Raw genomic sequence first — 17,894 nt, 5'->3', positions numbered from 1 at the left:
GTATTCATTGGCAGTTGTTCTTGTTACCTCCTAGCCCTAGACCCTGGCAGCCATTGATATTTCTGTTTGTGTGAATTTGCCTATTCGAGACTTTTCATAAAAAATGGAATCATACTATATGTGGCCTTTTGTGTCTGGGTTCTTTACAGTAGCATAATGTTTCCAAAGTTCAGCCATGTTCTGTCTGTATCAGTAGTTAGTCTCTTTTGATAGCTGAATAATACTCCATTGTATGGATATACAACATTTTGTTTATCCATTCATTAGTTGATGAGTATTGAATTGTTTCCACTTTTTGTCCGCTCTAGATAATGCTGCAGTGAACTTTAGTTACAGGTTTTCCTGAAAGTGCATGTTTTCATTTCTCTTGGTCATATGCCAGTGAGTAGAATTGATGGGTTATATGGTAACTATGTTTTACTTTTTGGAAGAACTAACAAACTTTTTTTCAAAAGTGACTGTACCAATTTACTTTTCCATCCGCAATGTATGAGAGTTCCAGTTTCTCCACATCTTCCCTGTCATTTATCATTGCCTGTCTTTTTGATTATAGCCATCCTTAGTGGGTGTAAAAATTTATTCATTGTGGTTTTGATTTGTTTCATTAATGACATAATGTTGAGCCTCATTTCATTTGCTTATTGACCATTAGTAAATCTTTGAAGAACTATCTATTCAAATACTTTGCCCTTTTAAAAAATTTTTTAATTTTAATTTCTGAGAGAGAGAGAGACAGCATGAGCAGGGGAGGGTCAGAGAGAGAGGGAGACACGGAATCTGAAGCAGGCTCCAGGCTCTGAGCTAGCACAGAGCCCGACATGGGGCTCGAACCCACGAATCGTGAGATCATGACCTGAGCCAAAAGTCAGACGCTTAACCGACTGAGTCACCCAGGCGCCCCAAATCCTTTGCCCTTTTAACTTTTGTTGTTTGTCTTTTTATTGTTGTAAGGGTTTTTTTATGTATACTGGATTCAAGTCCCTTATCAGATACGTGATTACAAATATTTCCCTTCATCCTCTGGATTGTCTTTTTCACTTGCTAGATAGGGTTGATGTTCTTGTAAATTTTAATGGTACTGTTTCTAGTATGTATTTTATTTTTGTGAACATGACTCAGATGTTTGGTTTTTTATTGAAGAAATATCCTGTTTATAGTTTACTAAGATTTTTGTCAAGAGTGAATGTGTCTTTTATTGGATTCACTTTTGGCATTGTCAAGAAGATGCATTTTACCTGCTTTTCATCTGTTTGTGTATTGTCACCGTAATTTTTTTTCTCTTGGCATTCCTAGAATTAATTTTCCTTAGTTGTGTTTAGTATTACTTCAAAAATTAGGATTTTTTGAAGTATTTTTGTTTATAAATAGTATATTAATGCAATGTGCTAACTTTGATAGGTGTTGATATCAGAATTATATTGAATTTATAATGTGAACTGAGAACTTTTTCATATTTCCTATGAGCCCTGAATTTTGTGGTCAAATTCTATTCTTTGTAAGTTTGCAAGTGCTTAGGTGTTCTTTTAGAATCAAGTTGATAAACCCTTAAATTTCATCCATGATTTTCTATTTCTGTGTTTTATAATTTTGTTTTAGAGAGAGTGCACGTGCAAGCAGAGGAGAGGGCAGAGAGATAAAGTGTGAGAGAGAATTCCAGGCAGGCCCCATGCTCAGCACAGAGCCTGACACAGGACTTAGTCCCATGATTCGTCAGGGGCTCAATACCATGATGAGGGGATCATGACCTGAGTTGAAACCAAGAGTCCATGCTCAACCAACTGAGCCACCCAGGTGCGCCTATAATTTATATTTTTATAGAAAATCATGCAAAAGGTAAAACATCACTATATATTTATTGAGTTAATTAATTAATGTTATTTAATTTTAAAGTAATCTCTACACCCAACATGGGGCTCAAACTGAGATCAAGAGTTGCCTACTCCACTGACTGATCCGACTAGGCACCCCAGTAATTTAATTTTTTAAAAATACTTATAGGGGAACCTGGGTGGCTCAGTTGGTTAAGTGTCCAACTTCAGCTCAGGATCTCACAGTTTGTGAGTTCGAGCCCCACTTTGGGCTCTTTGCTGACAGCTCAGAGCCTGAAGCCTGGTTCGGATTCTGTGTCTCCTCTCTCTCTGCCCCTCCCCCACTTAGGCTCTGTCTCTCTCTGTCTCAAAAATGAATAAATGTTAAAAAATTATTTAAAAATAATAAAAATAAAAATACTTATTGTTTTGCAATATATAATAAAGATCTACATTTATTCCAAAATACAAAAATAATTTTTATTTGTGCTGTTATATTCCCATACTTATACCTAGTCCTGTATTTTGTATCTTTAGACTTGCTGGGAAATTGTCTTTTTTTAATGTTTATATTCTACTCCAGCTGACTTGAACAACATGGGGTTTGGCGGTGCTGACTCCTTCACAGTCAGAAATTGAAGTATAACTTTTGAGTCCCCCAAAACTTAACTACTAATAATCTACTCTTGACCAGCAGCATTATCAACAATAGAAATAGTCGATTAACAAATATTTTATATATATATATATATATATATATATATATTACATATTGTGTTCTTATAATGAAGTAAGCTAGAGAACAGAAAATCTTATTAAGAAAATCCTAAGGAAGAGGGAGGGGTGCCTGTGTGGCTTAGTCAGTTGAGCATCTGACTTTGACTCAAGTCAAAGTTGACTTGAGCCCCACTGTGCTTGCTGCTGTCAGTACAGAGCCCTCTCTGGATCCTCTCTCTCCCTCTGTCTACCCATCCCCTGTTTGTGTTCTCTCTCCCTCCCTCTCATTCTGTCTCTCAGTCACTCTCCCTCTCTCTCTCAAAAATAAATAAACATTTTTAAAAATCATAAGGAAGAGAGGAAAATACATTTATAGCACTTTTACTGTTTGTAAAAAAAAAAAAAATCCACTATGGTCCCCTTGAATGTGCGCAATCCAAAAACAGAACCAGCTCTTGGATTCGTTCATCATTTTTACTCTTTTCTAAATGATCAATTCCTGCTTTTTTCTTTATTTGCATCCGCTAAATGGAGACATACAACAGGGAGTTGGATATGCAAGTCTGGGGTGGATGTGGGTGGTCTAGTCTGCATTGTAGCAGACTCTTCTGGTGTCCAGCATCACATCCTCTTGGCTCACCTCTTATTTTAACTGTATGTGCAATACCATAAAAGTACAAAGTTGCCTTAGGATATCCTTCCCAGTGAAAGTAAGCCCCAGTGATTTCACTGCTTTGGGAGGCCAGCTGAACCAGAAAGCAAGCATGGGCTGGTAGCCAGTGAAAGTTAATGTCCATAGAGGCCACCCTTAATCAGTGGGAAACAGGAACAGATGGATAACAGCTTGTCTTTCATCCTATAGGCAGACAGTTCTGAGAGATTGCCTGTGTGTTTCTCAAGATGTTTAAGTAGAATGGGCCCCTGTTGTCCTTTGGAATGACTTTGTCAATATACCATTCCTTATATTGGCTTTTCCTCCATCTCTGCCTTACTCTTCCTGCTCCCTCAGGTCATTTCCTGGACAGACTACCTGTATTTAAGTCCTTACCTAAGCCTTTGCTTTTGAGAGAACCCAGACTAGGAGAGGTATCATTCAAGTACTTAGTACTTGAAGAGTTGATATGGATTTCAAGACTTGAAACTGGATGATCCTCAAGGCTCTGGGTATGGGGAAAAGGGCCAAGATTTGTGTTGTCTGTCACTATAATGTGTTAAGTGGTTGGCAGAAAGAGGAGCAACTAGCAAAGGAGGCTGAGGTGTAACTAATGTAGGAACAAAATTTAGGAGCATGTGATATGTTGGAAACTAATAAAATGTTAAAAGAAGTGGGGAATGGGGCGCCTGGGTGGCTCAGTCGGTTAAGCGTCCGGCTTCGGCTCAGGTCATGATCTCACGGTTCGTGGGTTCGAGCCCCGCATCGGGCTCTGTGCTGACTGCCAGCTCAGAGCCTGGAGCCTGTTTCAGATTCTGTGTCTCCCTCTCTCTCTGACCCTCCCCTCTTCAGGCTGTCTCTTTCTCTCAGAAATAAATAAAACATTAAAAAAAAAAAATTTTTTTTTTAAGGTGGGGAATGATGGTGCTAATGAAATGAGTCAAGTGAGATGTGAACTTACAATTATCTATTGAATTTGGCAGTATGTAGGGCATTGATAAACTAGGAAAATAGTCTCCATTGAAGTGATAGGGCCAGAAGTATGATTGGAGTAGGTTTGAGGACAAATGATGAAGGAGCCCAGTTAGGTGTTCAACTTTGGCTCAAGTCATGATCTCACGGTTTATAAAATTTGAGTGCTGCATCGACCCCGAGCGGTCCCCAGATTCTGGATGCTCGTTCTCCCTCCCTCACACGTTGGTGGCTGGAGAGGTATCTTGAGGGAGAATTTTTTTTTAAGATGGGAGGAGAAATGCACCTATTTGGTGTAGCATATTGCTGCATGTGGTCATAATCAATTATTCTTTTAGAGTACTTTAGAGAAGTAGGATTCTCTTTGGTTTATTGGAGTATTTTGTTCAGTTCCCAGCAGGGCTTCCCAGATGATGCTTAATGAGTTCAAGGAGGAAAAGAAGTTGTTATTAGCAGTCATTAGCAGAAACTAAGGAGATTGGGTATTACTTTGGCATGGCGATGGATACTGGGAAGTAAAAAGGGAATACACACAAGGAAGTTAATCCACCCACAAGACTGTGAGTTCTGGGGAAGCGTTGAAGATCTAGTCAAAACTGTATGATAAAACTATCTTTAGGTTCGAAATAAGGTCAACATTTACTTTACCTACCATAGTAAACATTGTGAATATATATTTGTGATCCGTATTGCCCAAGTAAGTGTCTTCTTTGCACAGCTTTTATTGACCTATTGTTGAAAATTACAGAATCCAGTCTAATTTCAGAAACAATGGAAATTAACCCAGAGACCTCCAGTATTCTTTTTCTGCACAATTTCATTTTCCCAGAGTTTGGTTATGAGCCGTATTGAGCTCCTTTCTTTCCTCATTCTTTCTATGCTTCCCCCTTCTGATCATAAAATGAGGTAATGTTAGCCTTTCAGAGTTAAGCAAACCAATTCTATCAGGGTGTTTGCATTGTAGTGTTATTTCTAATTGTGGAACAAAAGATTTTTTTTTTTTTTTGGTAAAAATAACTGGGCCCTCTTCTTCCATAAATTAATGTTATTTTTTTCTAAATTGAGATGGAGTAGAATTCTGAAGTTTTTTTCTTCTACCTTGACCAAGTTTCCTTGACAAAAGAGTGTGTCAGGCTGGATATCTTCCTTGGGACTCTTTTTTCCTATAAATAAAACAGTGTCATCTACCTGGAAATGGCCTTTTATTTCTGCTTTTCATTAGACTGGAAGAGGTCAAGAAAACTTTTGGTTCTGTGATCAGAATAAGAAAAGCCTGGAAAGAAAGGATTCATGCTTTTAAAAACATGGGGTGGCAAAAATCAGCAGAATTAAAGAATCCTTAGTGAACTGAATTCCAGAGATAATTGCTCCTAGGTGAGTCAAGAGTGCAGCAGCTTCCCTGCCCAGGAACACGTGCCTGGTATCAGTATAGGATAGGGAAGTGGTCATCCCATAAATGGAAAGACTGAAAGGACTGAAGAGAACTCATTCAATTTCTGAATGACAGTATGAACTTTGGGAAAGGGATAGGAGTCTGATAGAGCCCCAAAGGCAAAATAAATCTTTAAGCCTGATAAGTTCCACCCACCTTGAATTTTGTCTTAGAGCAGCAGTAGAGAAGAGATTGAACAGCTTAGAGAAAGGTCTAGTCTTGATACTCATTGATACTGGAGTTGTGAGACTCTGCTGGATTTGCATCTAAAGGTAGACTATGTGAAACAATACCTGGAACTGCATCCCAAATTCTTTATACCACAGACTGACAAGGTAAAAAATTTGGCAGGCCGCCTGGGTGGCTTAGTCGGTTAAGCGTCCAACTTTCGCTTAGGTCATGATCTCATGGTTCGTGGGTTCGAGCCCCACGTCGGGCTCTGTGCTGACTGCCAGCTCAGAGCCTGGAGCCTGTTTCAGTCTGTGACTCCCTCTCTCTCTCTGACCCTCCCCTGCTCACACTGTCTCTCTCTCTCTCCAAGAAATAAAACATTAAAAAAAAAAAAGATAAAAAATTTGGCTGTGTTTGGGGATAGAAAAGTTGTAAGTTGAACTGATCACAGATGAATTCAATCTAAATAAAGTTGCAGCTCAAATTGATTTCTACTAGTAAAATGAATTATCAGTCACCTATCCCTGGAGAAGACTGTAGACTCTCTCGGAAATAAGGAAAACTTAACAAAACAATATTGTGCTTAATTCTCAACTTTAGTCATATAGCAGCTAGGATTCTATGAAAAATTATGAAACATACAAAGAAACAGGAAAATGTGATTATGTAATTAAGAGAAGATAGTTAATAAAAGCAGACATACAGATGACCCAGTTATTAGAATTAAGAGACAAGGATTTTAAAGCAATTTACAGGATAATATATGAGGGATTGGGTATTTCAGGAGAGTAATAGACAACCTGAAAAAGAGCCAAGTGCACATTCTAAGAACTGAAAAATGCAGCATGTTAGAAAAAACCTGCTTAAAAAGGCTTACCAGCAAACTTGTAGTAAGAAACAGACTGAAGGAACTGGTAAGTGTGTGAATAAATATGAAATTCTGTTCTCTAGTTTTTAAATTTATACGAATAACAGTTGATAGTGTGAAGCAAAAAATATTGTGGGATTTATAATATGTAGAAGTAAAAAGTATGATAATAGCTTGAAATATGGGAGAGAATAAATGTAGGTATAAATTATACCCTTAAATTTCTTAGATCATATGTGACGTGGCATAACATTTGAATGTGGACTATGTGAATTAAGAGTGCATACTGTATATTCCTAGAGCAACTAGAAAAAAGTTTTAGCATAAAGGCCATAAAATGAGATAGTAGGGGAAAAATAGCATTATTTAGAGTCAGGAAAAAAGAGGAACAAAGAACAAATAGAAAACAGAAATAGTCTTAAATTAAGCCATACCAGTAATTATATTAAGTATACATTGTTTAAGCCCACCATCAAAACATAACACATGGCAGATTGGATAAAATAGCAAGACATACCTGTATGCTTCATACAAGTAGATCCTTTAAATATAAAGACAGAGTTGGTTAAAAGTAATAGATGGGGAAAGATAAACCACATTAACATTTACCGAAAGAAAACTCCTATGGCTGTAGTGATACCAAGCAAAATGTATTTCAAGGCAAGAATTGTTAGAGAAAAAGAACATCTTTCAGTAATAAAAGGATCCATTTATCAAGAAGATACAGAACCCTAAATGTGTATTCAGTCTATAACCGGGCTTCAAAATACATGAGATAAAAATTGACAGTAATAAAAGGAGAAATAGACTTATTTACATTGATAAGAGATGTCAGTACTTTCAATATTTAGTAGGAAAAGAATGCTATAAATTGGTAAGGATATAGAAGATTTGAACACCACTATCTACCAATTTAATCAACATTTATAAAACATAATTAAGAGATGCAGAATGTGACATTCAGGCACACATGTAATACTCACCAAGATAGATTTTTTTTTTATGGGGCTGTCTGAAGCTTCAAAATACTGCAAAGACTACAGATCATATGTTCTCTGACTATAATGGAATTAAATTTGAAATCAGTAACAAAATAAGGGTTAGTAGATCTCCACGTACTGAAATAAAGATGATCTGAATAACCCATGGGTAAAATCAAATGGAAAAATCGAAAGCATTTAAAATTAACAAAACATCAACGTTTATGAAGCACTGCTCAGAGAATTTGTAGACTTAATCTTTAACAAAAAAGTATTAGTGGGGCGCCTGGGTAGCTCAGCCAGTTAACCATCTGACTTCAGCTCAGGACATGAACTCAAAGTTCATGGGTTCGAGCCCCACTTCAGGCTCTGTGCTGACAGGTAGCTCAGAGCCTGGAGCCTGCTTCGGATTCTGTGTCTCCCTCCCTCTCTGACCCTGCCCTGCTTATGCTGTCTCTCTCTCTCTCAGAAATAAATTTTAAAAAAACGTTAAAAAATTTTTTAAAAAAGTATTAGAATCATTTATTGAATCTTTACCTGAAGAGATGGAAAAAAGAGACAAATTGAAAATAAATAAAAGGCAGAAAACATAAAAAAAAATGAAATCAGTGGAATAGAAAACTTACCATAAGAAAATGAACAAAGTGTAAAGTTTCCTGTTTGAAAAAACCAGTATAGTTGATAAACTTATAAAGATTGATGGCTTAAAAAACAGCAGTTTATATTTTCTTGAATTTGTGAATCAACATTGTGTTCTTTTATCCCAGGCTGCTATATGACATCAGAGCAACATTCAAAGAAGGTAAAGGTGATAGTTTTAAATATTCTTAAGGCATAGGTACTGTTATTTGCCCAGCAGACTGCCATATAAGCAAGTCTTAAGTCCAGCCCGAATTCAAGGAATGGGGAAACGGACTGTTTTTGATCTTAAGTAGTATAAAGCACTGTGGCCATGTGTTTTAATTTATGTGGTTAAATCAGAAAACAGTGAAGAGTCTAGATTTTACCTTGTTTACAAGCTAGTAGGTTAACCTGTTAGAAGACACACAACCTCTAGATCAGAGACAAATAGTTTATTACTCACTACAAAAGCTGCAACAAGGGCATATCTTGTGTCAACTACCGGAGCCTCAATCTTCCCAGGGCTACAGGGAGGGTTGGATGGTACCTGCAACAAGCAGTAGTGTGCATTGCAGGGGAGGAAGCCCAAATTGGAAAACTCTGATTTTACATAGTAAAATGAGTCTGTGTCCTTTCCTCTGAAAGTGAGAGACAGAAACCTTATCTTTCCTCTGGAATTTAAGCAAATCTTAAGAGAGGACATTGTACTGTCTTAATGTTGCGAAGCATTATTATCTTGGAATGTCTCTTTATACAAACATCTGAAATTGGCTGTAAATGACACTGCTCAGAGAACCAAGACCATGCAGAAATGTGAGGTGTTCCAGGAGAATTATTTTCCAGCACAGTGGACCCTCTTGCACAATAATTTATTTTCCTCCCATATGCAAAATTTGATCACTCTCTTCTCCAAAAGTTTTATCCCATTAGGTTATCAGGGCTTGCAGTCCAGTGTCTTATCATCTAAATAAGGTCTAAGTACATATGAGGCTCTGCTATGCTGTTTGTAATTACAGAGGTGCAAAGCAAAAATACAGTGAGATACAGCTATGCACCCAACTAACTACATAGGTTAAAATTAAGAAAGATGTAGTATCAAGTGTTGTTGAAGATGTAGCTAAAACTCTGGGAGTGTTAAATGATGTAACCACTTTGTAAAACAACTTTAAAAAATACATACAATTAAACAAAGACTATGACCCAGCAATTTCACTTCCATGTATTTATCCATGAGAACCAAGGCTGCATTCTTATAATACTTGTACACAAATGTTATGGCACTCTTATTCAGGTTGATTTGCCTAGGATGTTGATGGGAACCAGCTGGGGTGATGGAAGGATTTTGATGTATGCATGCATTGCACGCATGCATGTATATAATTATTAACCCCCTTTACCCTTTTCTCCCACCTGCCCCCCACCCCTGCCTAGCCTCTGGCAATCATCACTGTTTCCTGTATATAACAGGTTTTTTTTTTTTGTTTTTATTTGGTTTTAGATTCCACTTATAAGAGAGATCAAATGGTATTTGGCTTTCTCTGTCTGGCTTAATTAGCCTAATGTCTTCAAGATCCATCCATCCAAGTTACTGCAAATAGGCAAGATCTCATTCTTTTTTATGGCTGAATAAATTTCATGTATATGTCCCTGAATGTGCTGCAGTGAACATGGGTGTGCATAAATCTTTATGAGTTAGTGTTTTTGTTTTCTTCAGATAAATACCCATACATGGAATTGCTGGATCATATGACTGGATCACTTTTTTTTTTTTTTTTTGAGGGATCTTCACACTGTTTTCTATAGTAGCTGCACCCATTTACATTCTCATTAAACATACAGATGGATTCCCTTTTCTCCAAATCCTTACTAATACTTATTATTTCTTGTCTTTTTTATATTAGCCATACTAAAAGGCAAGAAGTGGTAATTTTGTTATTTACAAATCATTTCTCTGATGATTAGTGATACTGAACATCTTGTATATTCGTTGCCCATTTGGGGTTTTTTTTTTGTTTTTTTGAAAAGCATTTGTTCAGACCTTCTATCCATTACTTATTAGCCTCTTGTCAGATAAATGACTTGCAAATATTTTCTTCTAGTCTGTAGGTTACCTTTTCCTTCTATTGATGGTTTCTTTCGTTGTGCCAGAGGCTTTTTAGTATGATGTAGTCCTACTTATGTTTGCTTTTGTTGCTTTTGGTGTCAGATTAAAAAAATCATCACCAAGTCAAGAAGCTTACCGACCCGTTTTCTTCTAGGAGTTTTATGTTTCAGGTCTTATGTTCAAGTCTTTGATCCATTTTGAGATAATTTTTGTGTTTGATGTAAGATAGTGGTCAAGTTTCATTCTTTTGCATGTGACTGTCCAGTTTTTTTCCCCACTTCTCATTTAATGAAGGGTGTTCTTTACGCATTGTGTGTTCTTGGCTCCTTTGTCATAAATTAATTGACCGTATATGAATGGATTTTTTGAGTGTTCTGCTCTGTTCCATTGATCTCTCTATTTTTATGGCATTATATTATTTTAGTAACTGTAGCTCTATAGCTTTGTAATATAGTTTGAAATCAGAAATATAATCCTGCTAGTTTTGTTCTTTTACAAAATTGCTGTGGCTCTTTGGAGTTTTTTTGCTTGTTTTCTTGTTTTGTGTGGTACCAAACAAACTTTAGAGTTATTCTAATTTTTTGGAAAATGCCATTGAGATTTTGATAGGGATTGCATCGAATCTTTAGATTGCTTTGGGTAGTATGGACATTTTATCCATATTGATTCTTCTAGTTTATGAATATGGAAGAGCTTTTCATTTATTTGTGTCTTTAATTCTTTCATTAATGTTTTAGAATTTTCAGTATTCAGATCTTTCACTTCATTAACTTTATTCCTAGGTATTTTATTCTTAGATACAATTGTAAATGAGATTGTTGTCTTTATTTTTCTTTCTGAAAATTTGTTAATTAGAAATTCAACTGTTTTTTGTATCCTGCAACTTTACTGAATTTACTTAATTAGATTTAACAGTTTTTTGATGGAGTCTTTAGGGCTTTCTGTATATACCATTAAGTCATCTGCAAATAGTGACAATTTTACTTTTTCCTTTCCAATTTGGATGCCTTTTATTTCTTTTTCTTGCCTGATGGCTCTAGCTAGGACTAGATAGCTTCACTGGTGAATGCTACCAAATATTTAAAGAATAATTCATACCTATCATTTTCGAACTCTTCCAGAGTCTATAAGGGGAGAGAAGTACTACAAACTTATTTTATGAGGCCTTTATTACCTTTATACTAAAACCAGACAAAGATGCCAAAATAAAAGAAAATTACATGGCAATATCCCTGATGAACATAGATGCAAAAATCCCCAACAAAATGTTAGTAAACTGAATTCAACAATACATTAAAAGGATCATACACCATGATCAAGTGAGGTTTATTCCAGGGAAGCAGAGATGGGTCAGTGTCCTTAAGTCAGTCAGTGTGATATATTACATTAACGAAATAAAGGGTAAAAGTCATAATGACCATCTCAATAAATGTGGAAAAAACATTTGACAAAAATTCAACAGTCAGATATGGTAAAATTTCTCGACAAAGTGGGTATAAAAAGAACATACCTCAATATAATAAAGGCCATTTATGATAAGTCCATTGCTAACATTCTACTCAGTGGTGAAAAACGGAAAGCTTTTCTTCTAAGATCAGGAACAATACAAGGATACCCACGTTTGCCACTTTTATTCACCATAGTATTTGATTTTATATCTTCATTGCTATTGGTTACATTTATGTATATAGTTTCCAAATTAAAGGATGTATTTCATTAAGTAATATGTAGTAATGTAAGAACGGAAGTTTTTGCAAATGTGAAACTCTTTAGTAACTTTTATGTGTATGCCTACTACTACTATGTATGTAAGGTTTTTTAAAAACATGTTTAGGTTAACTTCATTTGATACGAAAGTTGGATTAGTAGTGCTGATGTTGAAGAAACTTTCTTCATTTCTTGCTGTATATGTTGTAGGCATAGCACATTTTATACATTTAGTTATTGAAATTTTTCCTTCAGTATCAAATGGTCTTAATAGCATTTATAATTTTTTTCATTGCATAGGTTTCTTACCTTTCTATTTTTATTATTTTTTTCCTTACCATTTTCTTTTTCTTTTTTAAAAATGTTTTATTTATTTCTGAGAGAGAGAGATAGAGAGGCAGCATGAATAGGAGAGGGTTAGAGAGAGAGGGAGACACAGAATCAGAAGCAGGCTCCAGGCTCTGAGCTAAGTGTCAGCACAGAGCCCGACGAAGGGCTCGAACCCATGAACCATGAATTCATGACCTGAGCCGAAGTTGAACACTTAACCGACTGAGCTACCCAAGCACCTAGTCTTATCACCATTTCATTGTTTACTATTCATGTATTTACCCATAATGGATTAGTAGTGTCCTTTATAAAATGCCTCAGAACTAAGGACAGGCATACCAAATATAAATTAGCAAACCACTGTGATAGCCATGATTAAACTAAAATAATCTTATACAACCACTAAGTGTCAACTAATAGCTGTGGGCATGTCTGAGGAACCTTTGTTGTACATTTTAACTTTGGAATTCATTTAGGAAGATTAGTCCAACATTAAAATTTCTCTCAAATCTAGTCAGATATATTGTGTGATCTCTTTAAATCAATAGGAAAATATAATGTACTGGTTTTTTTTAAACTTTTATGTTGACTTTACTTTTTAGTTGTTATAGTAATACCCATACTAACAGTTTATGAAAATAATAGCAGAGAATGGAGTTGGTGGTTTGAGCAAAGATGAAATAAGATTGACTATGTGTTTATAATTGTTGAGAATGTTGGACAAAAAGAAGTACATCAGCACTTTAAAATAAAGAATCTTAAGTTTTATATATCATCTCCAAAATAAGAATCTCTTGAAAGAAGTTAAAATAATCTATATTTTTGAAAAATACCTGATGTGTGTTTTATTTGGCTAGTTACACCATTGCACCCAAGGTCTGGGTTTTTTTTTTTCTGTCTGGTTTTCCTCACGCACAGTTTTTTTAATTGGTGGGAGCTCTTGCTAGGACAGTTTATGAATTATTGCCCAAATCTTTTAATAGAAATTTATCAGTGGGCTCTTAAAAAGAAGCTGCCTGAGTGGCTCAGTCAGTTAAGTGTCCATCTCTTGATTTCAGCTCAGGTCATGATCTCACTGTTTGGGAGATGGAACCCCTATGTCAATCTCTGAGCTGATAATGCAGAGCCTGCTTGAGAGTCTCTCTCCCACTCTAGCTGCTCATCATTCCCCATCCCCCATCTCCCACCCCCCTTTTTCTCCCTCTCTCTTAAAATAAACATTTTTAAAAATTTTACCAATGGACTCTTCTAACTAGATTATTCCTATCTGCTTACAAATCAGCTGTTGTGACTCTTGATTTCATATTCTACTCTCGCAACTGTTCTATTTTTCTAATGCCCTTTTAGCCAAACTACCCAAATTATCTGTAGTTACTATCAGGTTATCCTCTTTTTTTCTTGAATCACTCCAAACATTGTTTTGTTTCTACCACTTCACAATAAATGATCCTGTCAAGATAATCAGTGACCAATGACCTACTTTAATACACAGTGACAGGTTTTAAAGAAATTTTTTTTTAATGTTTAATTTATTTCTGAGAGAGAGAGAGAGAGAAATCAGGAGGGTCAGAGAGAGAGGGAGACATAGAATTCGAAGCAGGCTCCAGGCTCTGAGATGTCAGCACAGAGCCCGATGCGGGGCTCGAACCCGTGAACTGTGAAATCATGAACTGAGCCGAAGTTGGACGCTTAACTGACTGAGCCACCCAGTCACCTGGGGTGACACTTTTTAAATTTTGATTAACATAGTTGATAATTTTTTCCACCCTGAAACATTTTTTTCACTTGGCTTTTAGGATATCACTTTAAATCACTGACTGCCTCTCTTGAGTGTCTTTTGCTTTTTCTATCTCTTCTTTCTGATCTCTTATTTTCATAATATCTCAGAACTTAATCATGGACCTATTCTCTTTTCTGTCTGTGCTCATGCTCTTGATGCTTTCATCTAAATTCATTGCTTTAAATATCATCTGTAGGCAGATGACTTCCAAATTTATATCTTCATTTTGGATCTGTCCCCACGTCTCTAAATGCCCATATTCAGCTGCCTACTAAGGATCCCACTAGGACATCTTTCAAGGTATTTTAAACTAACATTTCTAAACAGAGATCTTCTGTATGCTGTCCCAAAACTGCTCTTCCATATAACCTTATTCTGTGTAAGCTTATTGGCAATTCCGTTCTGTCAGACTATCACATATGTAGGAGTATGTTGAATGACAAATTTAGTGACCATCTTTGCTTGCTGTACACAAAGATATTTTTTGTAGTGTGTCTTACAAAGAGAATTTGTGGAGAAGGTTAAACAACTCAGTAGTGCTAAACCATTTAGCATGGCTGAAAATAGCCCAATAAATTTATGGTAACTGAAATTTTGAAACACAAATTTACTAATATTACCAAATTTTTAATAAAAAGGTTATGATGTGTAATTTTTTATTAATGTTACTCTTTCAGGTTCAGGCTGTTTCACTTTGTAGTGTATTGGCTATACATGCAGAAAACTTTGCAATGGCTTAAGTAAATGGAGGATTTAGTTTTCTAACATATCAAGAAATTAAGAAGTAGGCAGTAGTTAACATTGGTCCATCTTGTTTTCTCTTTCTACCTTGTCCGGCTTATTAGTTGGTTTCTCATGCTTGTTGACTTATGGTCATAGTATTGTTGCAGCAGTATACATTTTTACATCTGTCGCTGGATACGGAAAACAAATGTCTGCCCATAACCAACCTCATTCTGTCCCCAAAGCAGACTTCGTATGTCACTGATTTCAACTGTATCATCTGATCGCTTTTCAACCTTTTTGGAAGTCTCAATTGTGGATACTTAGCTGGGTCCATTACCACTCTGAATAAAGTAAAGTTTCTGGAAAGGAAGGAGTAGAATCTGATTAGCAATTAGCATTGTATGCCTCACAGAACAATCAGAAACGACTAAATTTAAATATAATTGGTGATTAGAATTTATTTGGTTGAAAAATTTATTTCTCAGTAGGTTCAAATAAGTGGGATTTTAAGGGTAGATAGACATTTGTTATTTAATATAGATAAAGTCTCACCGTAGTTGACAAATGTATTAAAAACCAGTGATTGGTTAAGAAGCTAGCTTTGTATTTAGAAGATAGCAAATATGTGTGTTTACACTGGTGAATTTTTGATAATTTTAATTTACGTTTTGAGGCAAATTAGAAGAGATGATCCTTAAAATTGTAAAGATCTTTTTTTTATTGTTAATTTTGCTTCTTTCTTTTGGTTTCCATAGAATGTTGGCTCAATTAAGAAACATCAGGGAGAGAACTTCAACCCAGTGGTAAGTAGCTTTAATTTTTTGTGTTAGTCTTATTCTTTTGTTTACCTTATTATTATGACTTTTTTTTTGGTTGGCTTCTCTTTCTACATCTGATTAGAATATTTTTTTATGTGTCCCATGTTAAGTCTGGTTTATAAAGCAGCTCTTACTTATCATTACATTAAAATTCTAATGAACATTCCCCATGTTGACCACTTCCTTTTCAAACCTGACCAGGCTTTCTTTCTTTGGTTTACTTTCTAATAGTATGGTGTAAAGGAGGATCTCTTTGGTTCTTACTATTCATTTCTTTCTTTCATATGGTATTTTACTCCTATGCCTTCAATAATGAAGGTCCCCTTCCTTTCTTAACAATCAGCAGTTTTAGTCTGCTAAATTAGGGTCCATTTTTGTATTGGCTTGAGGCCCACTGAATATAATCTGAGGTCTGGACTGCTTTCTTCATAGCCTCAGTCCACAAGAGGTTTTTACTTGAGATGTCAACTTTTTCCTAAAACATCTAATCTTCCTTTTTTTAATACAGTTTTTAAAAATTTATTAATTTTGAGAGAGGCAGAGATAGCTTGAATGGGGCAGTGGCAGAGAGAGACAACTTCAAGCAGGCTCTGTGCTGCTAACATGGGGCTCAAACTCACTGAGATTGTGACCTGAGTGGAAACCAAGAGTCGGATGCTTAACCTACTGAGCCACTCAGGTGCCCCTAATCTTCCTTTTCTGAATTCATTTTCTCTTCTGAGATACTTTATAATTTCTGACTGTCTGCAGCATGATCTATGGTCAGCACTACAGAAGAACCTTGGAGGTTTCATTAACCTTTACTCTAGGGGTACCTGAGTGGTGCTTTTGGTTGAATGTCAGACTCTTGATTTTGACTCAGGTCAATGTCTGTGGGTGGTGAGATTGAGCCCCACTTTGGGCTCAGTGCTGCATGTGGAGCCTGCTTGGGATTCTTTCTCTCCCTCTTTTTGCCCCTCCCCAGCTTATGCATACATGCTGGTGCTCTCTCTCTCTCTCTCTCTCTCTCTCTCTCAAAACAAATAAACATTAAAAAAAACACAATTACTCTGCCTTGTAAATTACTGATGCTTCAAGTGTGCTGCACACAATAACATCTAAAATACGCTCTTTTATGTTACATATATTTGGTAGTCAGCATTTCATGCCCAATTATAGTCCCAAATCCATTATGATTTCTGGGATTTATAGGCCATATTTTCCAAGGTTTGGGGTGCTATCATGTTATATAAATAAAATCATACAGTATTTATAATATGATGAAACAGAACAATAGTTTCAGACATTGAACCAACATTGCCCCATCAAACTTTCTGCACTTGATAGAAATGTTCTCAGTCTTTTTTTTATTGAGTATAGTATCCACTAGCCACATGTGGCTCTTGAGCTTTTTAAAATGTGTTTAATGTGACAGATAGAAGAGAATTTTAATTTGATTTGATTTAACGTGAATTTTAAGGTTAATGATCATGTGTCCAGTGGCTGCCATATTGGAAAGAGCAGATTGAATTCCTCATTGTTCTTAAGTGGCCTCTTAAGTCATTATCAGTCGAAGTCTTAGAATCTTTGAAGGAAGAAATTTCATGATCATTTTTGGACCTTTTGTTTTTGGGATCTCATAAACACAAGTATAAGCTAAATTCCCCTTTAACAATGAAATTCTTATTAGATCAATAAAACTGCTTATTCCTGGCAGTAAAACACACCTTCATATCAACATAAACTATTAAGCATTCAATAAACTTTTCTGGGTATTTCTTTGATAAAGTTTTTTTGTTTTTATTGAAGTATAATGGACATGTAACATTATATTAGTTTCAAGTGTACAACATGATTCATTATATATACATATTGCTAAATGCCCACCACAATAAATCTAATTAATTAACACCCGTTACCGTACATAGTTAGAAATTTTTTTTTCTTGGGGCGCCTGGGTGGCTCAGTCGGTTGGGCATCCAACTTCAGCTCAAGCCATGATCTCACAGTTTGTCAGTTCGAGCCCCGCGTCGGGCTCTGTGCTGACCGCTCACTCAGAGCCTGGAGCCTGTTTCGGATTCTGTGTCTCCCTCTATCTCGGACCCTCCCCTGCTCATGCTGTCTCTCTCTCTCAGAAATAAATAAAAACATTAAAAAAAAAAAAAAAAAGAATTTTTTTCTTATGATGAGAAATTTTTTAGAAGTTTTTTTTAAAGTTATTTATTATCT

General features: G+C 35.9%; 1 protein-coding gene across 7 annotated transcripts in view; it reads left to right on the top strand.

Annotated features, from left to right (window-relative positions):
* ERBIN (erbb2 interacting protein) overlaps positions 1-17,894 on the top strand; it is a 126,991-nt gene that overhangs the window by 25,832 nt on the left and 83,265 nt on the right. For all 7 annotated transcript variants that reach the window (XM_039255520.1, XM_039255519.1, XM_039255517.1 and 4 more), the window contains exon 2: positions 15,624-15,671. The gene's annotated coding sequence lies outside the window, so the exon portion shown is untranslated. The remainder of the gene's footprint in view (positions 1-15,623; positions 15,672-17,894) is intronic.

This window comes from Hyaena hyaena, unplaced genomic scaffold (assembly GCF_003009895.1).
Source record: "Hyaena hyaena isolate Hyena2069 unplaced genomic scaffold, ASM300989v1 scaffold_530, whole genome shotgun sequence".
Taxonomy (NCBI): Eukaryota; Metazoa; Chordata; class Mammalia; order Carnivora; family Hyaenidae; genus Hyaena; species Hyaena hyaena.
The sequence above is the reverse complement of the archived record's forward strand: the minus strand, read 5'-3'. Positions and strand labels throughout refer to the sequence as shown.